Raw genomic sequence first — 24465 nt, 5'->3', positions numbered from 1 at the left:
CGCTCTACCGACTGAGCTATACGAGCTGAAACGAAATGAACTCCCGTAATAATTGAGATTAGAATTTCAATAATTTTACTGGAAATTAAATGATCTGAAGTTTAAATTATTGATGATTCTTCAAAAACAGAGTCGCCCGAACAGGGACTCGAACCCTGGACCGTTAGGTTAATAGCCTGATGCTCTACCGACTGAGCTATCCTGTCTCAAACGAAGTTAAATCCCGTAATAATTGGAATTAGAATTTACATAAATTTATTGAAAGTGAAATGATCTGAAGTTTAAATTATTGATGATTCTTCAAAAACAGAATGGCCCGAACAGGGACTCGAACCCTGGACCGTTTGGTTAAAATCCTAACGCTCTACCGACTGAGCTATCCGGGCTCAAGCGAGGTGAACTCACGTAATAATTGGAATTAGAATTTACATAAATTTATTGAAAGTGAAATGATCTGAAGTTTAAATTATTGACGATTCTTTAAAAACAGAGTCGCCCGAACAGGGACTCGAACCCTGGACCGTTAGGTTAAAAGCCTAACGCTCTACCGACTGAGCTATCCGGTCTCAAGCGAGGTGAACTCCAGTAATAATTGGGATAAGAATTTCAATAATTTTGCTGGAAATTAAATGATCTGAAGTTTAAATTATTGATGATTCTTTAAAAACAGAGTCGCCCGAACAGGGACTCGAACCCTGGACCGTTAGGTTAAAAGCCTAACGCTCTACCGACTGAGCTATCCTGTCTCAAACGAAGTTAAATCCCGTAATAATTGGAATTAGAATTTACATAAATTTATTGAAAGTGAAATGATCTGAAGTTTAAATTATTGATGATTCTTCAAAAACAGAATGGCCCGAACAGGGACTCGAACCCTGGACCGTTTGGTTAAAATCCTAACGCTCTACCGACTGAGCTATCAGGGCTCAAGCGAGGTGAACTCACGTAATAATTGGAATTAGAATTTACATAAATTTATTGAAAGTGAAATGATCTGAAGTTTAAATTATTGACGATTCTTTAAAAACAGAGTCGCCCGAACAGGGACTCGAACCCTGGACCGTTAGGTTAAAAGCCTAACGCTCTACCAACTGAGCTATCCGGGCTGAAACGTAATGAACTCCCGTAATAATTGGGATTAGATTTTCAATAATTTTACTGGAAATTAAATGATCTGAAGTTTAAATTATTGATGATTCTTCAAAAACACAGTCGCCCGAACAAGGGGTCGAACCCTGGACCGTGGTTTGAAGCCTAACGCTCTACCGACTGAGCTATCCGAGCTGAAACGAAATGAACTCCCGTAATAATTGGGATTAGAATTTCAATAATTTTACTGGAAATTAAATGATCTGAAGTTTAAATTATTGATGATTCTTCAAAAACAGAGTCGCCCGAACAGGGACTCGAACCCTGGACCGTTAGGTTAATAGCCTGATGCTCTACCTACTGAGCTATCCTGTCTCAAACGAAGTTAAATCCCGTAATAATTGGAATTAGAATTTACATAAATTTATTGAAAGTGAAATGATCTGAAGTTTAAATTATTGATGATTCTTCAAAAACAGAATGGCCCGAACAGGGACTAGAACCCTGGACCGTTTGGTTAAAATCCTAACGCTCTACCGACTGAGCTATCCGGGCTCAAGCGAGGTGAACTCACGTAATAATTGGAATTAGAATTTACATAAATTTATTGAAAGTGAAATGATCTGAAGTTTAAATTATTGACGATTCTTTAAAAACAGAGTCGCCCGAACAGGGACTCGAACCCTGGACCGTTAGGTTAAAAGCCTAACGCTCTACCGACTGAGCTATCCGGTCTCAAGCGAGGTGAACTCCAGTAATAATTGGGATAAGAATTTCAATAATTTTGCTGGAAATTAAATGATCTGAAGTTTAAATTATTGATGATTCTTTAAAAACAGAGTCGCCCGAACAAGGAGTCGAACCCTGGACCGTGGTTTGAAGCCTAACGCTCAACCGACTGAGCTATCCGAGCTGAAACGAAATGAACTCCCGTAATAATTGGGATTAGAATTTCAATAATTTTACTGGAAATTAAATGATCTGAAGTTTAAATTATTGATGATTCTTCAAAAACACAGTCGCTCGAACAGGGACTCGAACCCTGGACCGTTAGGTTAAAAGCCTAACGCTCTACCGACTGAGCTATCCGGGCTCAAGCGAGGTGAACTCCCGTAATAATTGGAATAAGAATTTCAATAATTTTACTGGAAATTAAATGATCTGAAGTTTAAATTATTGATGATTCTTCAAAAACAGAGTCGCCCGAACAGGGACTCGAACCCTGGACCGTTAGGTTAAAAGCCTAACGCTCTACCGACTGAGCTATCCTGTCTCAAACGAAGTTAAATCCCGTAATAATTGGAATTTGAATTTACATAAATTTATTGAAAGTGAAATGATCTGAAGTTTAAATTATTGATGATTCTTCAAAAACAGAATGGCCCGAACAGGGACTCGAACCCTGGACCGTTAGGTTAAAAGCCTAACGCTCTACCGACTGAGCTATCCTGTCTCAAACGAAGTTAAATCCCGTAATAATTGGAATTAGAATTTACATAAATTTATTGAAAGTGAAATGATCTGCAGTTTAAATTATTGATGATTCTTCAAAAACAGAATGGCCCGAACAGGTACTCGAACCCTGGACCGTTAGGTTAAAAGCCTAACGCTCTACCGACTGAGCTATCCGGGCTCAAACGAGGTGAACTCACGTAATAATTGGAATTAGAATTTACATAAATTTATTGAAAGTGAAATGATCTGAAGTTTAAATTATTGACGGTTCTTTAAAAACAGGACTCGAACCCTGGACCGTTAGGTTAAAAGCCTAACGCTCTACCGACAGAGCTATCCGGGCTGAAAGGAAATGAACTCCCGTAATAATTGGGATTAGAATTTCAATAATTTTACTGGAAATTAAATGATCTGAAGTTTAAATTATTGATGATTCTTCAAAAACACAGTCGCCCGAACAAGGAGTCGAACCCTGGACCGTGGTTTGAAGCCTAACGCTCTACCGACTGAGCTATCCGGGCTCAAGCGAGGTGAACTCCCGTAATAATTGGAATAAGAATTTCAATAATTTTACTGGAAATTAAATGATCTGAAGTTTAAATTATTGATGATTCTTTAAAAATAGAGTCGCCCGAACAAGGAGTCGAACCCTGGACCGTGGTTTGAAGCCTAACGCTCTACCGACTGAGCTATCCGAGCTGAAACGAAATGAACTCCCGTAATAATTGGGATAAGAATTTCAATAATTTTACTGGAAATTTAATGATCTGAAGTTTAAATTATTGATGATTCTTCAAAAACACAGTCACCCGAACAGGGACTCGAACCCTGGACCGTTAGGTTAAAAGCCTTACGCTCTACCGACTGAGCTATCCGGGCTCAAGCGAGGTTAACTCCCGTAATAAATGGAATAAGAATTTCAATAATTTTACTGGAAATTAAATGATCTGAAGTTTAAATTATTGATGATTCTTCAAAAACAAAATGGCCCGAACAAGGAGTCGAACCCTGGACCGTGGTTTGAAGCCTAACGCTCTACCGACTGAGCTATCCTGTCTCAAACGAAGTTAAATCCCGTAATAATTGGAATTAGAATTTACATAAATTTATTGAAAGTGAAATGATCTGAAGTTTAAATTATTGATGATTCTTCAAAAACAGAATGGCCCGAACAGGGACTCGAACTCTGGACCGTTAGGTTAAAAGCCTAACGCTCTACCGACTGAGCTATCCGGGCTCAAGCGAAGTGAACTCACGTAATAATTGGAATTAGAATTTACATAAATTTATTGAAAGTGAAATGATCTGAAGTTTAAATTATTGACGATTCTTTAAAAACAGAGTCGCCCGAACAGGGACTCGAACCCTGGACCGTTAGGTTAAAAGCCTAACGCTCTACCGACAGAGCTATCCGGGCTGAAACAAAATGAACTCCCGTAATAATTGGGATTAGAATTTCAATAATTTTACTGGAAATTAAATATCTGAAGTTTAAATTATTGATGATTCTTCAAAAACACATTCGCTCGAACAGGGACTAGAACCCTGGACCGTTAGGTTAAAAGCCTAACGCTCTACCGACTGAGCTATCCGGGCTCAAGCGAGGTGAACTCCCGTAATAATTGGGATAAGAATTTCAATAATTTTACTGGAAATTAAATGATCGGAAGTTTAAATTATTGATGATTCTTTAAAAACAGAGTCGCCCGAACAAGTAGTCGAACCCTGGACCGTGGTTTGAAGCCTAACGCTCTACCGACTGAGCTATACGAGCTGAAACGAAATGAACTCCCGTAATAATTGAGATTAGAATTTCAATAATTTTACTGGAAATTAAATGATCTGAAGTTTAAATTATTGATGATTCTTCAAAAACAGAGTCGTCCGAACAGGGACTCGAACCCTGGACCGTTAGGTTAATAGCCTGATGCTCTACCGACTGAGCTATCCTGTCTCAAACGAAGTTAAATCCCGTAATAATTGGAATTAGAATTTACATAAATTTATTGAAAGTGAAATGATCTGAAGTTTAAATTATTGATGATTCTTCAAAAACAGAATGGCCCGAACAGGGACTCGAACCCTGGACCGTTTGGTTAAAATCCTAACGCTCTACCGACTGAGCTATCCGGGCTCAAGCGAGGTGAACTCACGTAATAATTGGAATTAGAATTTACATAAATTTATTGAAAGTGAAATGATTTGAAGTTTAAATTATTGACGATTCTTTAAAAACAGAGTCGCCCGAACAGGGACTCGAACCCTGGACCGTTAGGTTAAAAGCCTAACGCTCTACCAACTTAGCTATCCGGGCTGAAACGTAATGAACTCCCGTAATAATTGGGATTAGAATTTCAATAATTTTACTGGAAATTAAATGATCTGAAGTTTAAATTATTGATGATTCTTCAAAAACACAGTCGCCCGAACAAGGGGTCGAACCCTGGACCGTGGTTTGAAGCCTAACGCTCTACCGACTGAGCTATCCGAGCTGAAACGAAATGAACTCCCGTAATAATTGGGATTAGAATTTCAATAATTTTACTGGAAATTAAATGATCTGAAGTTTAAATTATTGATGATTCTTCAAAAACAGAGTCGCCCGAACAGGGACTCGAACCCTGGACCATTAGGTTAAAAGCCTAACGCTCTACCGACTGAGCTATCCTGTCTCAAACGAAGTTAAATCCCGTAATAATTGGAATTAGAGTTTACATAAATTTATTGAAAGTGAAATGATCTGAAGTTTAAATTATTGATGATTCTTCAAAAACAGAATGGCCCGAACAGGTACTCGAACCCTGGACCGTTAGGTTAAAAGCCTAACGCTCTACCGACTGAGCTATCCGGGCTCAAGCAAGGTGAACTCCCGTAATAATTGGAATAAGAATTTCAATAATTTTACTGGAAATTAAATCTGAAGTTTAAATTATTGATGATTCTTCAAAAACAGAGTCGCCCGAACAGGGACTCGAACCCTGGACCGTTAGGTTAAAAGCCTAACGCTCTACCGACTGAGCTATCCTGTCTCAAACGAAGTTAAATCCCGTAATAATTGGAATTAGAATTTACATAAATTTATTGAAAGTGAAATGATCTGAAGTTTAAATTATTGATGATTCTTCAAAAACAGAATGGCCCGAACAGGGACTCGAACCCTCGACCGTTAGGTTAAAAGCCTAACGCTCTACCGACTGAGCTATCCTGTCTCAAACGAAGTTAAATCCCGTAATAATTGGAATTAGAATTTACATAAATTTATTGAAAGTGAAATGATCTGCAGTTTAAATTATTGATGATTCTTCAAAAACAGAATGGCCCGAACAGGTACTCGAACCCTGGACCGTTAGGTTAAAAGCCTAACGCTCTACCGACTGAGCTATCCGGGCTCAAACGAGGTGAACTCACGTAATAATTGGAATTAGAATTTACATAAATTTATTGAAAGTGAAATGATCTGAAGTTTAAATTATTGACGGTTCTTTAAAAACATGACTCGAACCCTGGACCGTTAGGTTAAAAGCCTAACGCTCTACCGACAGAGCTATCCGGGCTGAAACGAAATGAACTCCCGTAATAATTGGGATTAGAATTTCAATAATTTTACTGGAAATTAAATGATCTGAAGTTTAAATTATTGATGATTCTTCAAAAACACAGTCGCCCGAACAAGAAGTCGAACCCTGGACCGTGGTTTGAAGCCTAACGCTCTACCGACTGAGCTATCCGGGCTCAAGCGAGGTGAACTCCCGTAATAATTGGAATAAGAATTTCAATAATTTTACTGGAAATTAAATGATCTGAAGTTTAAATTATTGATGATTCTTTAAAAACAGAGTCGCCCGAACAAGGAATCGAACCCTGGACCGTGGTTTGAAGCCTAACGCTCTACCGACTGAGCTATCCGAGCTGAAACGAAATGAACTCCCGTAATAATTGGGATAAGAATTTCAATAATTTTACTGGAAATTAAATGATCTGAAGTTTAAATTATTGATGATTCTTCAAAAACACAGTCGCCCGAACAAGGGGTCGAACCCTGGACCGTGGTTTGAAGCCTAACGCTCTACCGACTGAGCTATCCGAGCTGAAACGAAATGAACTCCCGTAATAATTGGGATTAGAATTTCAATAATTTTACTGGAAATTAAATGATCTGAAGTTTAAATTATTGATGATTCTTCAAAAACAGAGTCGCCCGAACAGGGACTCGAACCCTGGACCATTAGGTTAAAAGCCTAACGCTCTACCGACTGAGCTATCCTGTCTCAAACGAAGTTAAATCCCGTAATAATTGGAATTAGAGTTTACATAAATTTATTGAAAGTGAAATGATCTGAAGTTTAAATTATTGATGATTCTTCAAAAACAGAATGGCCCGAACAGGTACTCGAACCCTGGACCGTTAGGTTAAAAGCCTAACGCTCTACCGACTGAGCTATCCGGGCTCAAGCAAGGTGAACTCCCGTAATAATTGGAATAAGAATTTCAATAATTTTACTGGAAATTAAATCTGAAGTTTAAATTATTGATGATTCTTCAAAAACAGAGTCGCCCGAACAGGGACTCGAACCCTGGACCGTTAGGTTAAAAGCCTAACGCTCTACCGACTGAGCTATCCTGTCTCAAACGAAGTTAAATCCCGTAATAATTGGAATTAGAATTTACATAAATTTATTGAAAGTGAAATGATCTGAAGTTTAAATTATTGATGATTCTTCAAAAACAGAATGGCCCGAACAGGGACTCGAACCCTCGACCGTTAGGTTAAAAGCCTAACGCTCTACCGACTGAGCTATCCTGTCTCAAACGAAGTTAAATCCCGTAATAATTGGAATTAGAATTTACATAAATTTATTGAAAGTGAAATGATCTGCAGTTTAAATTATTGATGATTCTTCAAAAACAGAATGGCCCGAACAGGTACTCGAACCCTGGACCGTTAGGTTAAAAGCCTAACGCTCTACCGACTGAGCTATCCGGGCTCAAACGAGGTGAACTCACGTAATAATTGGAATTAGAATTTACATAAATTTATTGAAAGTGAAATGATCTGAAGTTTAAATTATTGACGGTTCTTTAAAAACATGACTCGAACCCTGGACCGTTAGGTTAAAAGCCTAACGCTCTACCGACAGAGCTATCCGGGCTGAAACGAAATGAACTCCCGTAATAATTGGGATTAGAATTTCAATAATTTTACTGGAAATTAAATGATCTGAAGTTTAAATTATTGATGATTCTTCAAAAACACAGTCGCCCGAACAAGAAGTCGAACCCTGGACCGTGGTTTGAAGCCTAACGCTCTACCGACTGAGCTATCCGGGCTCAAGCGAGGTGAACTCCCGTAATAATTGGAATAAGAATTTCAATAATTTTACTGGAAATTAAATGATCTGAAGTTTAAATTATTGATGATTCTTTAAAAACAGAGTCGCCCGAACAAGGAGTCGAACCCTGGACCGTGGTTTGAAGCCTAACGCTCTACCGACTGAGCTATCCGAGCTGAAACGAAATGAACTCCCGTAATAATTGGGATAAGAATTTCAATAATTTTACTGGAAATTAAATGATCTGAAGTTTAATTTATTGATGATTCTTCAAAAACACAGTCGCCCGAACAGGGACTCGAACCCTGGACCGTTAGGTTAAAAGCCTTACGCTCTACCGACTGAGCTATCCGGGCTCAAGCGAGGTGAACTCCCGTAATAAATGGAATAAGAATTTCAATAATTTTACTGGAAATTAAATGATCTGAAGTTTAAATTATTGATGATTCTTCTAAAACAGAATGGCCCGAACAAGGAGTCGAACCCTGGACCGTGGTTTGAAGCCTAACGCTCTACCGACTGAGCTATCCGAGCTGAAACGAAATGAACTCCCGTAATAATTGGGATAAGAATTTCAATAATTTTACTGGAAATTAAATGATCTGAAGTTTAATTTATTGATGATTCTTCAAAAACACAGTCGCCCGAACAGGGACTCGAACCCTGGACCGTTAGGTTAAAAGCCTTACGCTCTACCGACTGAGCTATCCGGGCTCAAGCGAGGTGAACTCCCGTAATAAATGGAATAAGAATTTCAATAATTTTACTGGAAATTAAATGATCTGAAGTTTAAATTATTGATGATTCTTCAAAAACAGAATGGCCCGAACAAGGAGACGAACCCTGGACCGTGGTTTGAAGCCTAACGCTCTACCGACTGAGCTATCCGAGCTGAAACGAAATGAACTCCCGTAATAATTGGGATTAGAATTTCAATAATTTTACTGGAAATTAAATGATCTGAAGTTTAAATTATTGATGATTCTTCAAAAACAGAGTCGCCCGAACAGGGACTCGAACCCTGGACCGTTAGGTTAATAGCCTGACGCTCTACCGACTGAGCTATCCTGTCTCAAACGAAGTTAAATCCCGTAATAATTGGAATTAGAATTTACATAAATTTATTGAAAGTGAAATGATCTGAAGTTTAAATTATTGATGATTCTTCAAAAACAGAATGGCCCGAACAGGGACTCGAACCCTGGACCGTTAGGTTAAAAGCCTAACGCTCTACCGACTGAGCTATCCGGGCTCAAGCGAGGTGAACTCACGTAATAATTGGAATTAGAATTTACATAAATTTATTGAAAGTGAAATGATCTGAAGTTTAAATTATTGACGATTCTTTAAAAACAGAGTCGCCCGAACAGGGACTCGAACCCTGGACCGTTAGGTTAAAAGCCTAACGCTCTACCGACTGAGCTATCCGGGCTCAAGCGAGGTGAACTCCCGTAATAATTGGGATAAGAATTTCAATAATTTTACTGGAAATTAAATGATCTGAAGTTTAAATTATTGATGATTCTTTAAAAACAGAGTCGCCCGAACAAGTAGTCGAACCCTGGACCGTGGTTTGAAGCCTAACGCTCTACCGACTGAGCTATACGAGCTGAAACGAAATGAACTCCCGTAATAATTGAGATTAGAATTTCAATAATTTTACTGGAAATTAAATGATCTGAAGTTTAAATTATTGATGATTCTTCAAAAACAGAGTCGCCCGAACAGGGACTCGAACCCTGGACCGTTAGGTTAATAGCCTGACGCTCTACCGACTGAGCTATCCTGTCTCAAACGAAGTTAAATAACGTAATAATTGGAATTAGAATTTACATAAATTTATTGAAAGTGAAATGATCTGAAGTTTAAATTATTGATGATTCTTCAAAAACAGAATGGCCCGAACGGGGACTCGAACCCTGGACCGTTTGGTTAAAATCCTAACGCTCTACCGACTGAGCTATCCGGGCTCAAGCGAGGTGAACTCACGTAATAATTGGAATTAGAATTTACATAAATTTATTGAAAGTGAAATGATCTGAAGTTTAAATTATTGACGATTCTTTAAAAACAGAGTCGCCCGAACAGGGACTCGAACCCTGGACCGTTAGGTTAAAAGCCTAACGCTCTACCGACTGAGCTATCCGAGCTGAAACGAAATGAACTCCTGTAATAGTTGGGATTAGAATTTCAATAATTTTACTGGAAATTAATTGATCTGAAGTTTAAATTATTGATGATTCTTCAAAAACAGAATGGCCCGAACAAGGAGTCGAACCCTGGACCGTGGTTTGAAGCCTAACGCTCTACCGACTGAGCTATCCGAGCTGAAACGAAATGAACTCCCGTAATAATTGGGATTAGAATTTCAATAATTTTACTGGAAATTAAATGATCTGAAGTTTAAATTATTGATGATTCTTCAAAAACACAGTCGCCCGAACAGGGACTCGAACCCTGGACCGTTAGGTTAAAAGCCTAACGCTCTACCGACTGAGCTATCCGGGCTCAAGCGAGGTGAACTCCCGTAATAATTGGGATAAGAATTTCAATAATTTTACTGGAAATTAAATGATCTGAAGTTTAAATTATTGATGATTCTTTACAAACAGAGTCGCCCGAACAAGGAGTCGAACCTTGGACCGTGGTTTGAAGCCTAACGCTCTACCGATTGAGCTATCCGAGCTGAAACGAAATGAACTGCCGTAATAATTGGGATTAGAATTTCAATAATTTTACTGGAAATTAAATGATCTGAAGTTTAAATTATTGATGTTTCTTCAAAAACACAGTCGCCCGAACAGGGACTCGAACCCTGGACCGTTAGGTTAAAAGCCTAACGCTCTACCGACTGAGCTATCCGGGCTCAAGCGAGGTGAACTCCCGTAATAATTGGAATAAGAATTTCAATAATTTTACTGGAAATTAAATGATCTGAAGTTTAAATTATTGATCATTCTTCAAAAACACAGTCGCCCGAACAGGGACTAGAACCCTGGACCGTTAGGTTAAAAGCCTAACGCTCTACCGACTGAGCTATCCTGTCTCAAACGAAGTTAAATCCCGTAATAATTGGAATTAGAATTTACATAAATTTATTGAAAGTGAAATGATCTACAGTTTAAATTATTGATGATTCTTCTAAAACAGAATGGCCCGAACAGTTACTCGAACCCTGGACCGTTAGGTTAAAAGCCTAACGCTCTACCGACTGAGCTATCCGGGCTCAAGCGAGGTGAACCCACGTAATAATTGGAATTAGAATTTACATAAATTTATCGAAAGTGAAATGATCTGAAGTTTAAATTATTGACGATTCTTTAAAAGCAGAGTCGCCCGAACAGGGACTCGAACCCTGGACCGTTAGGTTAAAAGCCTAACGCTCTACCGACAGAGCTATCCGGGCTGAAACGAAATGAACTCCCGTAATAATTGGGATTAGAATTTCAATAATTTTACTGGAAATTAAATGATCTGAAGTTTAAATTATTGATGATTCTTCAAAAACACAGTCGCTCGAACAAGGACTTGAACCCTGGACCGTTAGGTTAAAAGCCTAACGCTCTACCGACTGAGCTATCCGGGCTCAAGCGAGGTGAACTCCCGTAATAATTGGGATAAGAATTTCAATAATTTTACTGGAAATTAAATGATCTGAAGTTTAAATTATTGATGATTCTTTAAAAACAGAGTCGCCCGAACAAGGAGTCGAACCCTGGACCGCGGTTTGAAGCCTAACGCTCTACCGACTGAGCTATACGAGCTGAAACGAAATGAACTCCCGTAATAATTGAGATTAGAATTTCAATCATTTTACTGGAAATTAAATGATCTGAAGTTTAAATTATTGATGATTCTTCAAAAACAGAGTCGCCCGAACAGGGACTCGAACCCTGGACCATTAGGTTAAGAGCCTAACGCTCTACCGACCGAGCTATCCTGTCTCAAACGAAGTTAAATCCCGTAATAATTGGAATTAGAGTTTACATAAATTTATTGAAAGTGAAATGATCTGAAGTTTAAATTATTGACGATTCTTTAAAAACAGAGTCGCCCGAACAGGGACTCGAACCCTGGACCGTTAGGTTAAAAGCCTAACGCTCTACCAACTGAGCTATACGAGCTGAAACGAAATGAACTCCCGTAATAATTGAGATTAGAATTTCAATAATTTTCAGGAAATTAAATGATCTGAAGTTTAAATTATTGATGATTCTTCAAAACACAGTCGCCCGAACAAGGAGTCGAACCCTGGACCGTGGTTTGAAGCCTAACGCTCTACCGACTGAGCTATCCGAGCTGAAACGAAATGAACTCCCGTAATAATTGGGATTAGAATTTCAATAATTTTACTGGAAATTAAATGATCTGAAGTTTAAATTATTGATGATTCTTCAAAAACACAGTCGCCCGAACAGGGACTCGAACCCTGGACCGTTAGGTTAAAAGCCTAACGCTCTACCGAGTGAGCTATCCGGGCTAAAGCGAGGTGAACTCCCGTAATAATTGGGATAAGAATTTCAATAATTTTGCTGGAAATTAAATGATCTGAAGTTTAAATTATTGATGATTCTTTAAAAACAGAGTCGCCCGAACAAGGAGTCGAACCCTGGACCGTGGTTTGAAGCCTAACGCTCAACCGACTGAGCTATCCGAGCTGAAACGAAATGAACTCCCGTAATAATTGGGATTAGAATTTCAATAATTTTACTGGAAATTAAATGATCTGAAGTTTAAATTATTGATGATTCTTCAAAAACACAGTCGCCCGAACAGGGACTCGAACCCTGGACCGTTAGGTTAAAAGCCTAACGCTCTACCGACTGAGCTATCCGGGCTCAAGCGAGGTGAACTCCCGTAATAATTGGAATAAGAATTTCAATAATTTTACTGGAATTTAAATGATCTGAAGTTTAAATTATTGATGATTCTTCAAAAACAGAGTCGCCCGAACAGGGACTCGAACCCTGGACCGTTAGGTTAAACGCCTAACGCTCTACCGACTGAGCTATCCTGTCTCAAATGAAGTTAAATCCCGAAATAATTGGAATTAGAATTTACATAAATTTATTGAAAGTGAAATGATCTGCAGTTTAAATTATTGATGATTCTTCTAAAACAGAATGGCCCGAACAGGTACTCGAACCCTGGACCGTTAGGTTAAAAGCCTAACGCTCTACCGACTGAGCTTTCCGGGCTCAAGCGAGGTGAACCCACGTAATAATTGGAATTAGAATTTACATAAATTTATTGAAAGTGAAATGATCTGAAGTTTAAATTATTGACGATTCTTTAAAAACAGAGTCGCCCGAACAGGGACTCGAAACCTGGACCGTTAGGTTAAAAGCCTAACGCTCTACCGACAGAGCTATCCGGGCTGAAACGAAATGAACTCCCGTAATAATTGGGATTAGAATTTCAATAATTTTACTGGAAATTAAATGATCTGAAGTTTAAATTATTGATGATTCTTCAAAAACACAGTCGCTCGAACAAGGACTAGAACCCTGGACCGTTAGGTTAAAAGCCTAACGCTCTACCGACTGAGCTATCCGGGCTCAAGCGAGGTGAACTCCCGTAATAATTGGGATAAGAATTTCAATAATTTTACTGGAAATTAAATGATCAGAAGTTTAAATTATTGATGATTCTTTAAAAACAGAGTCGCCCGAACAAGGAGTCGAACCCTGGACCGCGGTTTGAAGCCTAACGCTCTACCGACTGAGCTATACTAGCTGAAACGAAATGAACTCCCGTAATAATTGAGATTAGAATTTCAATAATTTTACTGGAAATTAAATGATCTGAAGTTTAAATTATTGATGATTCTTCAAAAACAGAGTCGCCCGAACAGGGACTCGAACCCTGGACCATTAGGTTAAAAGCCTAACGCTCTACCGACTGAGCTATCCTGTCTCAAACGAAGTTAAATCCCGTAATAATTGGAATTAGAGTTTACATAAATTTATTGAAAGTGAAATGATCTGAAGTTTAAATTATTGACGATTCTTTAAAAACAGAGTCGCCCGAACAGGGACTCGAACCCTGGACCGTTAGGTTAAAAGCCTAACGCTCTACCAACTGAGCTATCCGGGCTGAAACGTAATGAACTCCCGTAATAATTGGGATTAGAATTTCAATAATTTTGCTGGAAATTAAATGATCTGAAGTTTAAATTATTGATGATTCTTTAAAAACAGAGTCGCCCGAACAAGGAGTCGAACCCTGGACCGTGGTTTGAAGCCTAACGCTCAACCGACTGAGCTATCCGAGCTGAAACGAAATGAACTCCCGTAATAATTGGGATTAGAATTTCAATAATTTTACTGGAAATTAAATGATCTGAAGTTTAAATTATTGATGATTCTTCAAAAACACAGTCGCCCGAACAGGGACTCGAACCCTGGACCATTAGGTTAAAAGCCTAACGCTCTACCGACTGAGCTATCCTGTCTCAAACGAAGTTAAATCCCGTAATAATTGGAATTAGAGTTTACATAAATTTATTGAAAGTGAAATGATCTGAAGTTTAAATTATTGATGATTCTTCAAAAACAGAATGGCCCGAACAGGTACTCGAACCCTGGACCGTTTGGTTAAAAGCCTAACGCTCTACCGACTGAGCTATCCGGGCTCAAGCGAGGTGAACTCACGTAATAATTGGAATTAGAATTTACATAAATTTATTGAAAGTGAAATGATCTGAAGTTTAAATTATTGACGATTCTTTAAAAACAGAGTCGCCCGAACAGGGACTCGAACCCTGGACCGTTAGGTTAAAAGCCTAACGCTCTACCAACTGAGCTATCCGGGCTGAAACGTAATGAACTCCCGTAATAATTGGGATTAGAATTTCAATAATTTTACTGGAAATTAAATGATCTGAAGTTTAAATTATTGATGATTCTTCAAAAACACAGTCGCCCGAACAAGGAGTCGAACCCTGGACCGTGGTTTGAAGCCTAACGCTCTACCGACTGAGCTATCCAAGCTGAAACGAAATGAACTCCCGTAATAATTGGGATTAGAATTTCAATAATTTTACTGGAAATTAAATGATCTGAAGTTTAAATTATTGATGATTCTTCAAAAACACAGTCGCCCGAACAGGGACTCGAACCCTGGACCGTTAGGTTAAAAGCCTAACGCTCTACCGACTGAGCTATCCGGTCTCAAGCGAGGTGAACTCCCGTAATAATTGGGATAAGAATTTCAATAATTTTACTGGAAATTAAATGATCTGAAGTTTAAATTATTGATGATTCTTCAAAAACAGAGTCGCCCGAACAGGGACTCGAACCCTGGACCGTTAGGTTAAAAGCCTAACGCTCTACCGACTGAGCTATCCTGTCTCAAACGAAGTTAAATCCCGTAATAATTGGAATTAGAATTTACATAAATTTATTGAAAGTGAAATGATCTGAAGTTTAAATTATTGATGATTCTTCAAAAACAGAATGGCCCGAACAGGGACTCGAACCCTGGACCGTTAGGTTAAAAGCCTAACGCTCTACCGACTGAGCTATCCTGTCTCAAACGAAGTTAAATCCCGTAATAATTGGAATTAGAATTTACATAAATTTATTGAAAGTGAAATGATCTGCAGTTTAAATTATTGATGATTCTTCAAAAACAGAATGGCCCGAACAGGTACTCGAACCCTGGACCGTTAGGTTAAAAGCCTAACGCTCTACCGACTGAGCTATCCGGGCTCAAGCGAGGTGAACTCCCGTAATAATTGGGATAAGAATTTCAATAATTTTACTGGAAATTAAATGATCTGAAGTTTAAATTATTGATGATTCTTTAAAAACAGAGTCGCCCGAACAAGGAGTCGAACCCTGGACCGCGGTTTGAAGCCTAACGCTCTACCGACTGAGCTATACGAGCTGAAACGAAATGAACTCCCGTAATAATTGAGATTAGAATTTCAATCATTTTACTGGAAATTAAATGATCTGAAGTTTAAATTATTGATGATTCTTCAAAAACAGAGTCGCCCGAACAGGGACTCGAACCCTGGACCATTAGGTTAAGAGCCTAACGCTCTACCGACCGAGCTATCCTGTCTCAAACGAAGTTAAATCCCGTAATAATTGGAATTAGAGTTTACATAAATTTATTGAAAGTGAAATGATCTGAAGTTTAAATTATTGACGATTCTTTAAAAACAGAGTCGCCCGAACAGGGACTCGAACCCTGGACCGTTAGGTTAAAAGCCTAACGCTCTACCAACTGAGCTATACGAGCTGAAACGAAATGAACTCCCGTAATAATTGAGATCAGAATTTCAATAATTTTACTGGAAATTAAATGATCTGAAGTTTAAATTATTGATGATTCTTCAAAAACAGAATGGCCCGAACAGGTACTCGAACCCTGGACCGTTTGGTTAAAAGCCTTACGCTCTACCGACTGAGCTATCCGGGCTCAAGCGAGGTGAACTCGCGTAATAATTGGAATTAGAATTTACATAAATTTATTGAAAGTGAAATGATCTGAAGTTTAAATTATTGACGATTCTTTAAAAACAGAGTCGCCCGAACAGGGACTCGAACCCTGGACCGTTAGGTTAAAAGCCTAACGCTCTACCAACTGAGCTATCCGGGCTGAAACGTCATGAACTCCCGTAATAATTGGGATTAGAATTTCAATAATTTTCTGGAAATTAAATGATCTGAAGTTTAAATTATTGATGATTCTTCAAAACACAGTCGCCCGAACAAGGAGTCGAACCCTGGACCGTGGTTTGAAGCCTAACGCTCTACCGACTGAGCTATCCGAGCTGAAACGAAATGAACTCCCGTAATAATTGGGATTAGAATTTCAATAATTTTACTGGAAATTAAATGATCTGAAGTTTAAATTATTGATGATTCTTCAAAAACACAGTCGCCCGAACAGGGACTCGAACCCTGGACCGTTAGGTTAAAAGCCTAACGCTCTACCGACTGAGCTATCCGGGCTCAAGCGAGGTGAACTCCCGTAATAATTGGGATAAGAATTTCAATAATTTTGCTGGAAATTAAATGATCTGAAGTTTAAATTATTGATGATTCTTTAAAAACAGAGTCGCCCGAACAAGGAGTCGAACCCTGGACCGTGGTTTGAAGCCTAACGCTCAACCGACTGAGCTATCCGAGCTGAAACGAAATGAACTCCCGTAATAATTGGGATTAGAATTTCAATAATTTTACTGGAAATTAAATGATCTGAAGTTTAAATTATTGATGATTCTTCAAAAACACAGTCGCCCGAACAGGGACTCGAACCCTGGACCGTTAGGTTAAAAGCCTAACGCTCTACCGACTGAGCTATCCGGGCTCAAGCGAGGTGAACTCCCGTAATAATTGGAATAAGAATTTCAATAATTTTACTGGAATTTAAATGATCTGAAGTTTAAATTATTGATGATTCTTCAAAAACAGAGTCGCCCGAACAGGGACTCGAACCCTGGACCGTTAGGTTAAAAGCCTAACGCTCTACCGACTGAGCTATCCGGGCTCAAGCGTGGTGAACTCACTTAATAATTGGAATTAGAATTTACATAAATTTATTGAAAGTGAAATGATCTGAAGTTTAAATTATTGACGATTCTTTAAAAACAGAGTCGCCCGAAGAGGGACTCGAACCCTGGACCGTTAGGTTAAAAGCCTAACGCTCTACCAACTGAGCTATCCGGGCTGAAACGTAATGAACTCCCGTAATAATTGGGATTAGAATTTCAATAATTTTACTGGAAATTAAATGATCTGAAGTTTAAATTATTGATGATTCTTCAAAAACACAGTCGCCCGAACAAGGAGTCGAACCCTGGACCGTGGTTTGAAGCCTAACGCTCTACCGACTGAGCTATCCGAGCTGAAACGAAATGTACTCCCGTAATAATTGGGATTAGAATTTCAATAATTTTACTGGAAATTAAATGATCTGAAGTTTAAATTATTGATGATTCTTCAAAAACACAGTCGCCCGAACAGGGACTCGAACCCTGGACCGTTAGGTTAAAAGCCTAACGCTCTACCGACTGAGCTATCCGGTCTCAAGCGAGGTGAACTCCCGTAATAATTGGGATAAGAATTTCAATAATTTTGCTGGAAATTAAATGATCTGAAGTTTAAATTATTGATGATTCTTTAAAAACAGAGTCGCCCGAACAGGGACTCGAACCCTGGACCGTTAGGTTAAAAGCCTAACGCTCTACCGACTGAGCTATCCTGTCTCAAACGAAGTTAAATCCCGTAATAATTGGAATTAGAATTTACATAAATTTATTGAAAGTGAAATGATCTGAAGTTTAAATTATTGATGATTCTTCAAAAACAGAATGGCCCGAACAGGGACTCGAACCCTGGACCGTTAGGTTAAAAGCCTAACGCTCTACCGACTGAGCTATCCTGTCTCAAACGAAGTTAAATCCCGTAATAATTGGAATTAGAATTTACATAAATTTATTGAAAGTGAAATGATCTGAAGTTTAAATTATTGACGATTCTTTAAAAACAGGACTCGAACCCTGGACCGTTAGGTTAAAAGCCTAACGCTCTACCGACAGAGCTATCCCGGCTGAAACGAAATGAACTCCCGTAATAATTGGGATTAGAATTTCAATAATTTTACTGGAAATTAAATGATCTGAAGTTTAAATTATTGATGATTCTTCAAAAACACAGTCGCCCGAACAAGGAGTCGAACCCTGGACCGTGGTTTGAAGCCTAACGCTCTACCGACTGAGCTATCCGGGCTCAAGCGAGGTGAACTCCCGTAATAATTGGAATAAGAATTTCAATATTTTTACTGGAAATTAAATGATCTGAAGTTTAAATTATTGATGATTCTTTAAAAACATAGTCGCCCGAACAAGGAGTCGAACCCTGGACCGTGGTTTGAAGCCTAACGCTCTACCGACTGAGCTATCCGAGCTGAAACGAAATGAACTCCCGTAATAATTGGGATAAGGATTTCAATAATTTTACTGGAAATTAAATGATCTGAAGTTTAAATTATTGATGATTCTTCAAAAACAGAATGGCCCGAACAGGTACTCGAACCCTGGACCGTTAGGTTAAAAGCCTAACTCTCTACCGACTGAGCTATCCGGGCTCAAACGAGGTGAACTCACGTAATAATTGGAATTAGAATTTACATAAATTTATTGAAAGTGAAATGATCTGAAGTTTAAATTATTGACGATTCTTTAAAAACAGGACTCGAACCCTGGACCGTTAGGTTAAAAGCCTAACGCTCTACCGACAGAGCTATCCGGGCTGAAACGAAATGAACTCCCGTAATAATTGGGATTAGAATTTCAATAATTTTACTGGAAATTAAATGATCTGAAGTTTAAATTATTGATGATTCTTCAAAAACACAGTCGCCCGAACAAGGAGTCGAACCCTGGACCGTGGTTTGAAGCCTAACGCTCTACCGACTGAGCTATCCGGGCTCAAGCGAGGTGAACTCCCGTATTAATTGGAATAAGAATTTCAATAATTTTACTGGAAATTAAATGATCTGAAGTTTAAATTATTGATGATTCTTTAAAAACATAGTCGCCCGAACAAGGAGTCGAACCCTGGACCGTGGTTTGAAGCCTAACGCTCTACCGACTGAGCTATCCGAGCTGAAACGAAATGAACTCCCGTAATAATTGGGATAAGGATTTCAATAATTTTACTGGAAATTAAATGATCTGAAGTTTAAATTATTGATGATTCTTCAAAAACACAGTCGCCCGAACAGGGACTCGAACCCTGGACCGTTAGGTTAAAAGCCTTACGCTCTACCGACTGAGCTATCCGGGCTCAAGCGAGGTGAACTCCCGTAATAAATGGAATAAGAATTTCAATAATTTAACTGGAAATTAAATGATCTGAAGTTTAAATTATTGATGATTCTTCAAAAACAGAATGGCCCGAACAAGGAGTCGAACCCTGGACCGTGGTTTGAAGCCTAACGCTCTACCGACTGAGCTATCCGAGCTGAAACGAAATGAACTCCCGTAATAATTGGGATTAGAATTTTAATAATTTTACTGGAAATTAAATGATCTGAAGTTTAAATTATTGATGATTCTTCAAAAACACAGTCGCCCGAACAGGGACTCGAACCCTGGACCGTTAGGTTAAAAGCCTTACGCTCTACCGACTGAGCTATCCGGGCTCAAGCGAGGTGAACTCCCGTAATAATTGGAATAAGAATTTCAATAATTTTACTGGAAATTAAATGATCTGAAGTTTAAATTATTGATGATTCTTTAAAAACAGAGTCGCCCGAACAAGGAGTCGAACCCTGGACCGTGGTTTGAAGCCTAACGCTCTACCGACTGAGCTATCCGAGCTGAAACGAAATGAACTCCCGTAATAATTGGGATAAGAATTTCAATAATTTTACTGGAAATTAAATGATCTGAAGTTTAAATTATTGATGATTCTTCAAAAACACAGTCGCCCGAACAGGGACTCGAACCCTGGACCGTTAGGTTAAAAGCCTTTCGCTCTACCGACTGAGCTATCCGGGCTCAAGCGAGGTGAACTCCCGTAATAATAGGAATTAGAATTTCAATAATTTTACTGGAAATTAAATGATCTGAAGTTTAAATTATTGATGATTCTTCAAAAACAGAATGGCCCGAACAAGGAGTCGAACCCTGGACCGTGGTTTGAAGCCTAACGCTCTACCGACTGAGCTATCCGAGCTGAAACGAAATGAACTCCCGTAATAATTGGGATTAGAATTTCAATAATTTTACTGGAAATTAAATGATCTGAAGTTTAAATTATTGATGATTCTTCAAAAACACAGTCGCCCGAACAGGGACTCGAACCCTGGACCGTTAGGTTAAAAGCCTAACGCTCTACCGACTGAGCTATCCGGGCTCAAGCGAGGTGAACTCCCGTAATAATTGGAATAAGAATTTCAATAATTTTACTGGAAATTAAATGATCTGAAGTTTAAATTATTGATGATTCTTCAAAAACAGAGTCGCCCGAACAGGGACTCGAACCCTGGACCGTTAGGTTAAAAGCCTAACGCTCTACCGACTGAGCTATCCGGGCTCAAGCGAGGTGAACTCACTTAATAATTGGAATTAGAATTTACATAAATTTATTGAAAGTGAAATGATCTTAAGTTTAAATTATTGACGATTCTTCAAAAACATAATGGCCCGAACTGGTACTCGAACCCTGGACCGTTAGCTTAAAAGCCTAACGCTCTACCGACTGAGCTATCCGGGCTCAAGCGAGGTGAACTCACGTAATAATTGGAATTAGAATTTACATAAATTTATTGAAAGTGAAATGATCTGAAGTTTAAATTATTGACGATTCTTTAAAAACAGAGTCGCCCGAAGAGGGACTCGAACCCTGGACCGTTAGGTTAAAAGCCTAACGCTCTACCAACTGAGCTATCCGGGCTGAAACGTAATGAACTCCCGTAATAATTGGGATTAGAATTTCAATAATTTTACTGGAAATTAAATGATCTGAAGTTTAAATTATTGATGATTCTTCAAAAACACAGTCGCCCGAACAAGGAGTCGAACCCTGGACCGTGGTTTGAAGCCTAACGCTCTACCGACTGAGCTATCCGAGCTGAAACGAAATGAACTCCCGTAATAATTGGGATTAGAATTTCAATAATTTTACTGGAAATTAAATGATCTGAAGTTTAAATTATTGATGATTCTTCAAAAACACAGTCGCCCGAACAGGGACTCGAACCCTGGACCGTTAGGTTAAAAGCCTAACGCTCTACCGACTGAGCTATCCGGTCTCAAGCGAGGTGAACTCCCGTAATAATTGGGATAAGAATTTCAATAATTTTGCTGGAAATTAAATGATCTGAAGTTTAAATTATTGATGATTCTTTAAAAACAGAGTCGCCCGAACAAGGAGTCGAACCCTGGACCGTGGTTTGAAGCCTAACGCTCAACCGACTGAGCTATCCGAGCTGAAACGAAATGAACTCCCGTAATAATTGGGATTAGAATTTCAATAATTTTACTGGAAATTAAATGATCTGAAGTTTAAATTATTGATGATTCTTCAAAAACACAGTCGCCCGAACAGGGACTCGAACCCTGGACCGTTAGGTTAAAAGCCTAACGCTCTACCGACTGAGCTATCCGGGCTCAAGCGAGGTGAACTCCCGTAATAATTGGAATAAGAATTTCTATAATTTTACTGGAAATTAAATGATCTGAAGTTTAAATTATTGATGATTCTTCAAAAACAGAGTCGCCCGAACAGGGACTCGAACCCTGGACCGTTAGGTTAAAAGCCTAACGCTCTACCGACTGAGCTATCCGGGCTCAAGCGAGGTGAACTCACTTAATAATTGGAATTAGAATTTACATAAATTTATTGAAAGTGAAATGATCTTAAGTTTAAATTATTGATGATTCTTCAAAAACATAATGGCCCGAACTGGTACTCGAACCCTGGACCGTTAGCTTAAAAGCCTAACGCTCTACCGACTGAGCTATCCGGGCTCAAGCGAGGTGAACTCACGTAATAATTGGAATTAGAATTTACATAAATTTATTGAAAGTGAAATGATCTGAAGTTTAAATTATTGATGATTCTTCAAAAACAGAATGGCCCGAACAGGTACTCGAACCGTGGACCGTTAGGTTAAAAGCCTAACGCTCTACCGACTGAGCTATCCGGGCTCAAGCGAGGTGAACTCACGTAATAATTGGAATTAGAATTTACATAAATTTATTGAAAGTGAAATGATCTGAAGTTTAAATTATTGACGATTCTTTAAAAACAGAGTCGCCCGAACAGGGACTCGAACCCTGGAACGTTAGGTTAAAAGCCTAAAGCTCTACCGACTGAGCTATCCTGTCTCAAACGAAGGTAAATCCCGTAATAATTGGAATTAGAGTTTACATAAATTTATTGAAAGTGAAATGATCTGAAGTTTAAATTATTGATGATTCTTCAAAAACAGAATGGCCCGAACAGGTACTCGAACCCTGGACCGTTAGGTTAAAAGCCTAACGCTCTACCGACTGAGCTATCCGGGCTCAAGCGAGGTGAACTCACGTAATAATTGGAATTAGAATTTACATAAATTTATTGAAAGTGAAATGATCTGAAGTTTAAATTATTGACGATTCTTTAAAAACAGAGTCGCCCGAACAGGGACTCGAACCCTGGACCGTTAGGTTAAAAGCCTAACGCTCTACCGACTGAGCTATCCGGGCTGAAACGAAATGAACTCCCGTAATAATTGGGATTAGAATTTCAATAATTTTACTGGAAATTAAAAGATCTGAAGTTTAAATTATTGATGATTCTTCAAAAACCCAGTCGCCCGAACAAGGAGTCAAACCCTGGACCGTGGTTTGAAGCCTAACGCTCTACCGACTGAGCTATCCGAGCTGAAACGAAATGAACTCCCGTAATAATTGGGATAAGAATTTCAATAATTTTACTGGAAATTAAATGATCTGAAATTTAAATTATTGATGATTCTTCAAAAACACAGTCGCCCGAACAGGGACTCGAACCCTGGACCGTTAGGTTAAAAGCCTTTCGCTCTACCGACTGAGCTATCCGGGCTCAAGCGAGGTGAACTCCCGTAATAATAGGAATTAGAATTTCAATAATTTTACTGGAAATTAAATGATCTGAAGTTTAAATTATTGATGATTCTTCAAAAACAGAATGGCCCGAACAAGGAGTCGAACCCTGGACCGTGGTTTGAAGCCTAACGCTCTACCGACTGAGCTATCCGAGCTGAAACGAAATGAACTCCCGTAATAATTGGGATTAGAATTTCAATAATTTTACTGGAAATTAAATGATCTGAAGTTTAAATTATTGATGATTCTTCAAAAACACAGTCGCCCGAACAGGGACTCGAACCCTGGACCGTTAGGTTAAAAGCCTAACGCTCTACCGACTGAGCTATCCGGGCTCAAGCGAGGTGAACTCCCGTAATAATTGGAATAAGAATTTCAATAATTTTACTGGAAATTAAATGATCTGAAGTTTAAATTATTGATGATTCTTCAAAAACAGAGTCGCCCGAACAGGGACTCGAACCCTGGACCGTTAGGTTAAAAGCCTAACGCTCTACCGACTGAGCTATCCGGGCTCAAGCGAGGTGAACTCACTTAATAATTGGAATTAGAATTTACATAAATTTATTGAAAGTGAAATGATCTTAAGTTTAAATTATTGACGATTCTTCAAAAACATAATGGCCCGAACTGGTACTCGAACCCTGGACCGTTAGCTTAAAAGCCTAACGCTCTACCGACTGAGCTATCCGGGCTCAAGCGAGGTGAACTCACGTAATAATTGGAATTAGAATTTACATAAATTTATTGAAAGTGAAATGATCTGAAGTTTAAATTATTGACGATTCTTTAAAAACAGAGTCGCCCGAAGAGGGACTCGAACCCTGGACCGTTAGGTTAAAAGCCTAACGCTCTACCAACTGAGCTATCCGGGCTGAAACGTAATGAACTCCCGTAATAATTGGGATTAGAATTTCAATAATTTTACTGGAAATTAAATGATCTGAAGTTTAAATTATTGATGATTCTTCAAAAACACAGTCGCCCGAACAAGGA

The 24465-nt window shown here is 38.8% G+C and overlaps 56 non-coding genes across 56 annotated transcripts; all 56 read right to left on the bottom strand.

Annotated features, from left to right (window-relative positions):
* Positions 1 to 133: 133 nt before the first annotated feature.
* Positions 134 to 206, bottom strand: TRNAN-AUU (transfer RNA asparagine (anticodon AUU)). Its single transcript has one exon. It is a non-coding gene; the product is annotated as a tRNA-Asn (tRNA).
* A 287-nt stretch (positions 207 to 493) lies between these two features.
* On the bottom strand, positions 494 to 566 carry TRNAK-UUU (transfer RNA lysine (anticodon UUU)). Its single transcript has one exon. It is a non-coding gene; the product is annotated as a tRNA-Lys (tRNA).
* Positions 567 to 1033: 467 nt separating this feature from the next.
* Positions 1034 to 1106, bottom strand: TRNAK-UUU (transfer RNA lysine (anticodon UUU)). Its single transcript has one exon. It is a non-coding gene; the product is annotated as a tRNA-Lys (tRNA).
* Positions 1107 to 1391: 285 nt separating this feature from the next.
* TRNAN-AUU (transfer RNA asparagine (anticodon AUU)) lies at positions 1392 to 1464 on the bottom strand. The gene has a single exon. It is a non-coding gene; the product is annotated as a tRNA-Asn (tRNA).
* Positions 1465 to 1751: 287 nt separating this feature from the next.
* TRNAK-UUU (transfer RNA lysine (anticodon UUU)) lies at positions 1752 to 1824 on the bottom strand. Its single transcript has one exon. It is a non-coding gene; the product is annotated as a tRNA-Lys (tRNA).
* Positions 1825 to 2109: 285 nt separating this feature from the next.
* TRNAK-UUU (transfer RNA lysine (anticodon UUU)) lies at positions 2110 to 2182 on the bottom strand. Its single transcript has one exon. It is a non-coding gene; the product is annotated as a tRNA-Lys (tRNA).
* Positions 2183 to 2649: 467 nt separating this feature from the next.
* Positions 2650 to 2722, bottom strand: TRNAK-UUU (transfer RNA lysine (anticodon UUU)). The gene has a single exon. It is a non-coding gene; the product is annotated as a tRNA-Lys (tRNA).
* Positions 2723 to 3350: 628 nt separating this feature from the next.
* Positions 3351 to 3423, bottom strand: TRNAK-UUU (transfer RNA lysine (anticodon UUU)). Its single transcript has one exon. It is a non-coding gene; the product is annotated as a tRNA-Lys (tRNA).
* A 285-nt stretch (positions 3424 to 3708) lies between these two features.
* On the bottom strand, positions 3709 to 3781 carry TRNAK-UUU (transfer RNA lysine (anticodon UUU)). Its single transcript has one exon. It is a non-coding gene; the product is annotated as a tRNA-Lys (tRNA).
* Positions 3782 to 3888: 107 nt separating this feature from the next.
* TRNAK-UUU (transfer RNA lysine (anticodon UUU)) lies at positions 3889 to 3961 on the bottom strand. The gene has a single exon. It is a non-coding gene; the product is annotated as a tRNA-Lys (tRNA).
* Positions 3962 to 4425: 464 nt separating this feature from the next.
* TRNAN-AUU (transfer RNA asparagine (anticodon AUU)) lies at positions 4426 to 4504 on the bottom strand. Its single transcript has one exon. It is a non-coding gene; the product is annotated as a tRNA-Asn (tRNA).
* A 281-nt stretch (positions 4505 to 4785) lies between these two features.
* Positions 4786 to 4858, bottom strand: TRNAK-UUU (transfer RNA lysine (anticodon UUU)). The gene has a single exon. It is a non-coding gene; the product is annotated as a tRNA-Lys (tRNA).
* A 465-nt stretch (positions 4859 to 5323) lies between these two features.
* On the bottom strand, positions 5324 to 5396 carry TRNAK-UUU (transfer RNA lysine (anticodon UUU)). Its single transcript has one exon. It is a non-coding gene; the product is annotated as a tRNA-Lys (tRNA).
* Positions 5397 to 5860: 464 nt separating this feature from the next.
* Positions 5861 to 5933, bottom strand: TRNAK-UUU (transfer RNA lysine (anticodon UUU)). The gene has a single exon. It is a non-coding gene; the product is annotated as a tRNA-Lys (tRNA).
* A 986-nt stretch (positions 5934 to 6919) lies between these two features.
* Positions 6920 to 6992, bottom strand: TRNAK-UUU (transfer RNA lysine (anticodon UUU)). The gene has a single exon. It is a non-coding gene; the product is annotated as a tRNA-Lys (tRNA).
* A 464-nt stretch (positions 6993 to 7456) lies between these two features.
* Positions 7457 to 7529, bottom strand: TRNAK-UUU (transfer RNA lysine (anticodon UUU)). The gene has a single exon. It is a non-coding gene; the product is annotated as a tRNA-Lys (tRNA).
* Positions 7530 to 8157: 628 nt separating this feature from the next.
* On the bottom strand, positions 8158 to 8230 carry TRNAK-UUU (transfer RNA lysine (anticodon UUU)). The gene has a single exon. It is a non-coding gene; the product is annotated as a tRNA-Lys (tRNA).
* A 285-nt stretch (positions 8231 to 8515) lies between these two features.
* On the bottom strand, positions 8516 to 8588 carry TRNAK-UUU (transfer RNA lysine (anticodon UUU)). Its single transcript has one exon. It is a non-coding gene; the product is annotated as a tRNA-Lys (tRNA).
* A 285-nt stretch (positions 8589 to 8873) lies between these two features.
* TRNAN-AUU (transfer RNA asparagine (anticodon AUU)) lies at positions 8874 to 8946 on the bottom strand. Its single transcript has one exon. It is a non-coding gene; the product is annotated as a tRNA-Asn (tRNA).
* Positions 8947 to 9053: 107 nt separating this feature from the next.
* TRNAK-UUU (transfer RNA lysine (anticodon UUU)) lies at positions 9054 to 9126 on the bottom strand. The gene has a single exon. It is a non-coding gene; the product is annotated as a tRNA-Lys (tRNA).
* Positions 9127 to 9233: 107 nt separating this feature from the next.
* TRNAK-UUU (transfer RNA lysine (anticodon UUU)) lies at positions 9234 to 9306 on the bottom strand. Its single transcript has one exon. It is a non-coding gene; the product is annotated as a tRNA-Lys (tRNA).
* A 285-nt stretch (positions 9307 to 9591) lies between these two features.
* TRNAN-AUU (transfer RNA asparagine (anticodon AUU)) lies at positions 9592 to 9664 on the bottom strand. Its single transcript has one exon. It is a non-coding gene; the product is annotated as a tRNA-Asn (tRNA).
* A 287-nt stretch (positions 9665 to 9951) lies between these two features.
* TRNAK-UUU (transfer RNA lysine (anticodon UUU)) lies at positions 9952 to 10024 on the bottom strand. The gene has a single exon. It is a non-coding gene; the product is annotated as a tRNA-Lys (tRNA).
* Positions 10025 to 10309: 285 nt separating this feature from the next.
* Positions 10310 to 10382, bottom strand: TRNAK-UUU (transfer RNA lysine (anticodon UUU)). The gene has a single exon. It is a non-coding gene; the product is annotated as a tRNA-Lys (tRNA).
* Positions 10383 to 10667: 285 nt separating this feature from the next.
* On the bottom strand, positions 10668 to 10740 carry TRNAK-UUU (transfer RNA lysine (anticodon UUU)). Its single transcript has one exon. It is a non-coding gene; the product is annotated as a tRNA-Lys (tRNA).
* A 467-nt stretch (positions 10741 to 11207) lies between these two features.
* TRNAK-UUU (transfer RNA lysine (anticodon UUU)) lies at positions 11208 to 11280 on the bottom strand. Its single transcript has one exon. It is a non-coding gene; the product is annotated as a tRNA-Lys (tRNA).
* Positions 11281 to 11387: 107 nt separating this feature from the next.
* TRNAK-UUU (transfer RNA lysine (anticodon UUU)) lies at positions 11388 to 11460 on the bottom strand. The gene has a single exon. It is a non-coding gene; the product is annotated as a tRNA-Lys (tRNA).
* Positions 11461 to 11745: 285 nt separating this feature from the next.
* TRNAK-CUU (transfer RNA lysine (anticodon CUU)) lies at positions 11746 to 11818 on the bottom strand. Its single transcript has one exon. It is a non-coding gene; the product is annotated as a tRNA-Lys (tRNA).
* A 107-nt stretch (positions 11819 to 11925) lies between these two features.
* Positions 11926 to 11998, bottom strand: TRNAK-UUU (transfer RNA lysine (anticodon UUU)). Its single transcript has one exon. It is a non-coding gene; the product is annotated as a tRNA-Lys (tRNA).
* Positions 11999 to 12281: 283 nt separating this feature from the next.
* On the bottom strand, positions 12282 to 12354 carry TRNAK-UUU (transfer RNA lysine (anticodon UUU)). The gene has a single exon. It is a non-coding gene; the product is annotated as a tRNA-Lys (tRNA).
* Positions 12355 to 12639: 285 nt separating this feature from the next.
* Positions 12640 to 12712, bottom strand: TRNAK-UUU (transfer RNA lysine (anticodon UUU)). Its single transcript has one exon. It is a non-coding gene; the product is annotated as a tRNA-Lys (tRNA).
* A 1185-nt stretch (positions 12713 to 13897) lies between these two features.
* Positions 13898 to 13970, bottom strand: TRNAK-UUU (transfer RNA lysine (anticodon UUU)). The gene has a single exon. It is a non-coding gene; the product is annotated as a tRNA-Lys (tRNA).
* A 645-nt stretch (positions 13971 to 14615) lies between these two features.
* TRNAK-UUU (transfer RNA lysine (anticodon UUU)) lies at positions 14616 to 14688 on the bottom strand. Its single transcript has one exon. It is a non-coding gene; the product is annotated as a tRNA-Lys (tRNA).
* Positions 14689 to 14973: 285 nt separating this feature from the next.
* Positions 14974 to 15046, bottom strand: TRNAK-UUU (transfer RNA lysine (anticodon UUU)). Its single transcript has one exon. It is a non-coding gene; the product is annotated as a tRNA-Lys (tRNA).
* Positions 15047 to 15513: 467 nt separating this feature from the next.
* TRNAK-UUU (transfer RNA lysine (anticodon UUU)) lies at positions 15514 to 15586 on the bottom strand. The gene has a single exon. It is a non-coding gene; the product is annotated as a tRNA-Lys (tRNA).
* Positions 15587 to 15871: 285 nt separating this feature from the next.
* On the bottom strand, positions 15872 to 15944 carry TRNAK-CUU (transfer RNA lysine (anticodon CUU)). Its single transcript has one exon. It is a non-coding gene; the product is annotated as a tRNA-Lys (tRNA).
* A 107-nt stretch (positions 15945 to 16051) lies between these two features.
* TRNAK-UUU (transfer RNA lysine (anticodon UUU)) lies at positions 16052 to 16124 on the bottom strand. The gene has a single exon. It is a non-coding gene; the product is annotated as a tRNA-Lys (tRNA).
* A 287-nt stretch (positions 16125 to 16411) lies between these two features.
* On the bottom strand, positions 16412 to 16484 carry TRNAK-UUU (transfer RNA lysine (anticodon UUU)). Its single transcript has one exon. It is a non-coding gene; the product is annotated as a tRNA-Lys (tRNA).
* A 283-nt stretch (positions 16485 to 16767) lies between these two features.
* On the bottom strand, positions 16768 to 16840 carry TRNAK-UUU (transfer RNA lysine (anticodon UUU)). The gene has a single exon. It is a non-coding gene; the product is annotated as a tRNA-Lys (tRNA).
* Positions 16841 to 17125: 285 nt separating this feature from the next.
* On the bottom strand, positions 17126 to 17198 carry TRNAK-UUU (transfer RNA lysine (anticodon UUU)). Its single transcript has one exon. It is a non-coding gene; the product is annotated as a tRNA-Lys (tRNA).
* A 107-nt stretch (positions 17199 to 17305) lies between these two features.
* On the bottom strand, positions 17306 to 17378 carry TRNAK-UUU (transfer RNA lysine (anticodon UUU)). Its single transcript has one exon. It is a non-coding gene; the product is annotated as a tRNA-Lys (tRNA).
* Positions 17379 to 17485: 107 nt separating this feature from the next.
* Positions 17486 to 17558, bottom strand: TRNAK-UUU (transfer RNA lysine (anticodon UUU)). Its single transcript has one exon. It is a non-coding gene; the product is annotated as a tRNA-Lys (tRNA).
* Positions 17559 to 17843: 285 nt separating this feature from the next.
* Positions 17844 to 17916, bottom strand: TRNAK-UUU (transfer RNA lysine (anticodon UUU)). The gene has a single exon. It is a non-coding gene; the product is annotated as a tRNA-Lys (tRNA).
* Positions 17917 to 19605: 1689 nt separating this feature from the next.
* On the bottom strand, positions 19606 to 19678 carry TRNAK-UUU (transfer RNA lysine (anticodon UUU)). Its single transcript has one exon. It is a non-coding gene; the product is annotated as a tRNA-Lys (tRNA).
* A 285-nt stretch (positions 19679 to 19963) lies between these two features.
* Positions 19964 to 20036, bottom strand: TRNAK-UUU (transfer RNA lysine (anticodon UUU)). Its single transcript has one exon. It is a non-coding gene; the product is annotated as a tRNA-Lys (tRNA).
* A 643-nt stretch (positions 20037 to 20679) lies between these two features.
* Positions 20680 to 20752, bottom strand: TRNAK-UUU (transfer RNA lysine (anticodon UUU)). The gene has a single exon. It is a non-coding gene; the product is annotated as a tRNA-Lys (tRNA).
* A 107-nt stretch (positions 20753 to 20859) lies between these two features.
* On the bottom strand, positions 20860 to 20932 carry TRNAK-UUU (transfer RNA lysine (anticodon UUU)). The gene has a single exon. It is a non-coding gene; the product is annotated as a tRNA-Lys (tRNA).
* Positions 20933 to 21219: 287 nt separating this feature from the next.
* TRNAK-UUU (transfer RNA lysine (anticodon UUU)) lies at positions 21220 to 21292 on the bottom strand. The gene has a single exon. It is a non-coding gene; the product is annotated as a tRNA-Lys (tRNA).
* A 285-nt stretch (positions 21293 to 21577) lies between these two features.
* Positions 21578 to 21650, bottom strand: TRNAK-UUU (transfer RNA lysine (anticodon UUU)). The gene has a single exon. It is a non-coding gene; the product is annotated as a tRNA-Lys (tRNA).
* Positions 21651 to 21935: 285 nt separating this feature from the next.
* Positions 21936 to 22008, bottom strand: TRNAK-UUU (transfer RNA lysine (anticodon UUU)). The gene has a single exon. It is a non-coding gene; the product is annotated as a tRNA-Lys (tRNA).
* A 107-nt stretch (positions 22009 to 22115) lies between these two features.
* TRNAK-UUU (transfer RNA lysine (anticodon UUU)) lies at positions 22116 to 22188 on the bottom strand. The gene has a single exon. It is a non-coding gene; the product is annotated as a tRNA-Lys (tRNA).
* Positions 22189 to 22835: 647 nt separating this feature from the next.
* On the bottom strand, positions 22836 to 22908 carry TRNAK-UUU (transfer RNA lysine (anticodon UUU)). The gene has a single exon. It is a non-coding gene; the product is annotated as a tRNA-Lys (tRNA).
* A 107-nt stretch (positions 22909 to 23015) lies between these two features.
* On the bottom strand, positions 23016 to 23088 carry TRNAK-UUU (transfer RNA lysine (anticodon UUU)). Its single transcript has one exon. It is a non-coding gene; the product is annotated as a tRNA-Lys (tRNA).
* Positions 23089 to 23731: 643 nt separating this feature from the next.
* On the bottom strand, positions 23732 to 23804 carry TRNAK-UUU (transfer RNA lysine (anticodon UUU)). Its single transcript has one exon. It is a non-coding gene; the product is annotated as a tRNA-Lys (tRNA).
* A 107-nt stretch (positions 23805 to 23911) lies between these two features.
* TRNAK-UUU (transfer RNA lysine (anticodon UUU)) lies at positions 23912 to 23984 on the bottom strand. The gene has a single exon. It is a non-coding gene; the product is annotated as a tRNA-Lys (tRNA).
* A 287-nt stretch (positions 23985 to 24271) lies between these two features.
* On the bottom strand, positions 24272 to 24344 carry TRNAK-UUU (transfer RNA lysine (anticodon UUU)). Its single transcript has one exon. It is a non-coding gene; the product is annotated as a tRNA-Lys (tRNA).
* Positions 24345 to 24465: the final 121 nt, after the last annotated feature.

This window comes from Phalangium opilio, unplaced genomic scaffold (assembly GCF_054372755.1).
Source record: "Phalangium opilio isolate 3A_F unplaced genomic scaffold, DU_Popi_V2 ptg001170l_1, whole genome shotgun sequence".
NCBI classification, from domain to species: Eukaryota; Metazoa; Arthropoda; class Arachnida; order Opiliones; family Phalangiidae; genus Phalangium; species Phalangium opilio.
This window is presented reverse-complemented; position numbering and strand designations above follow the sequence as displayed.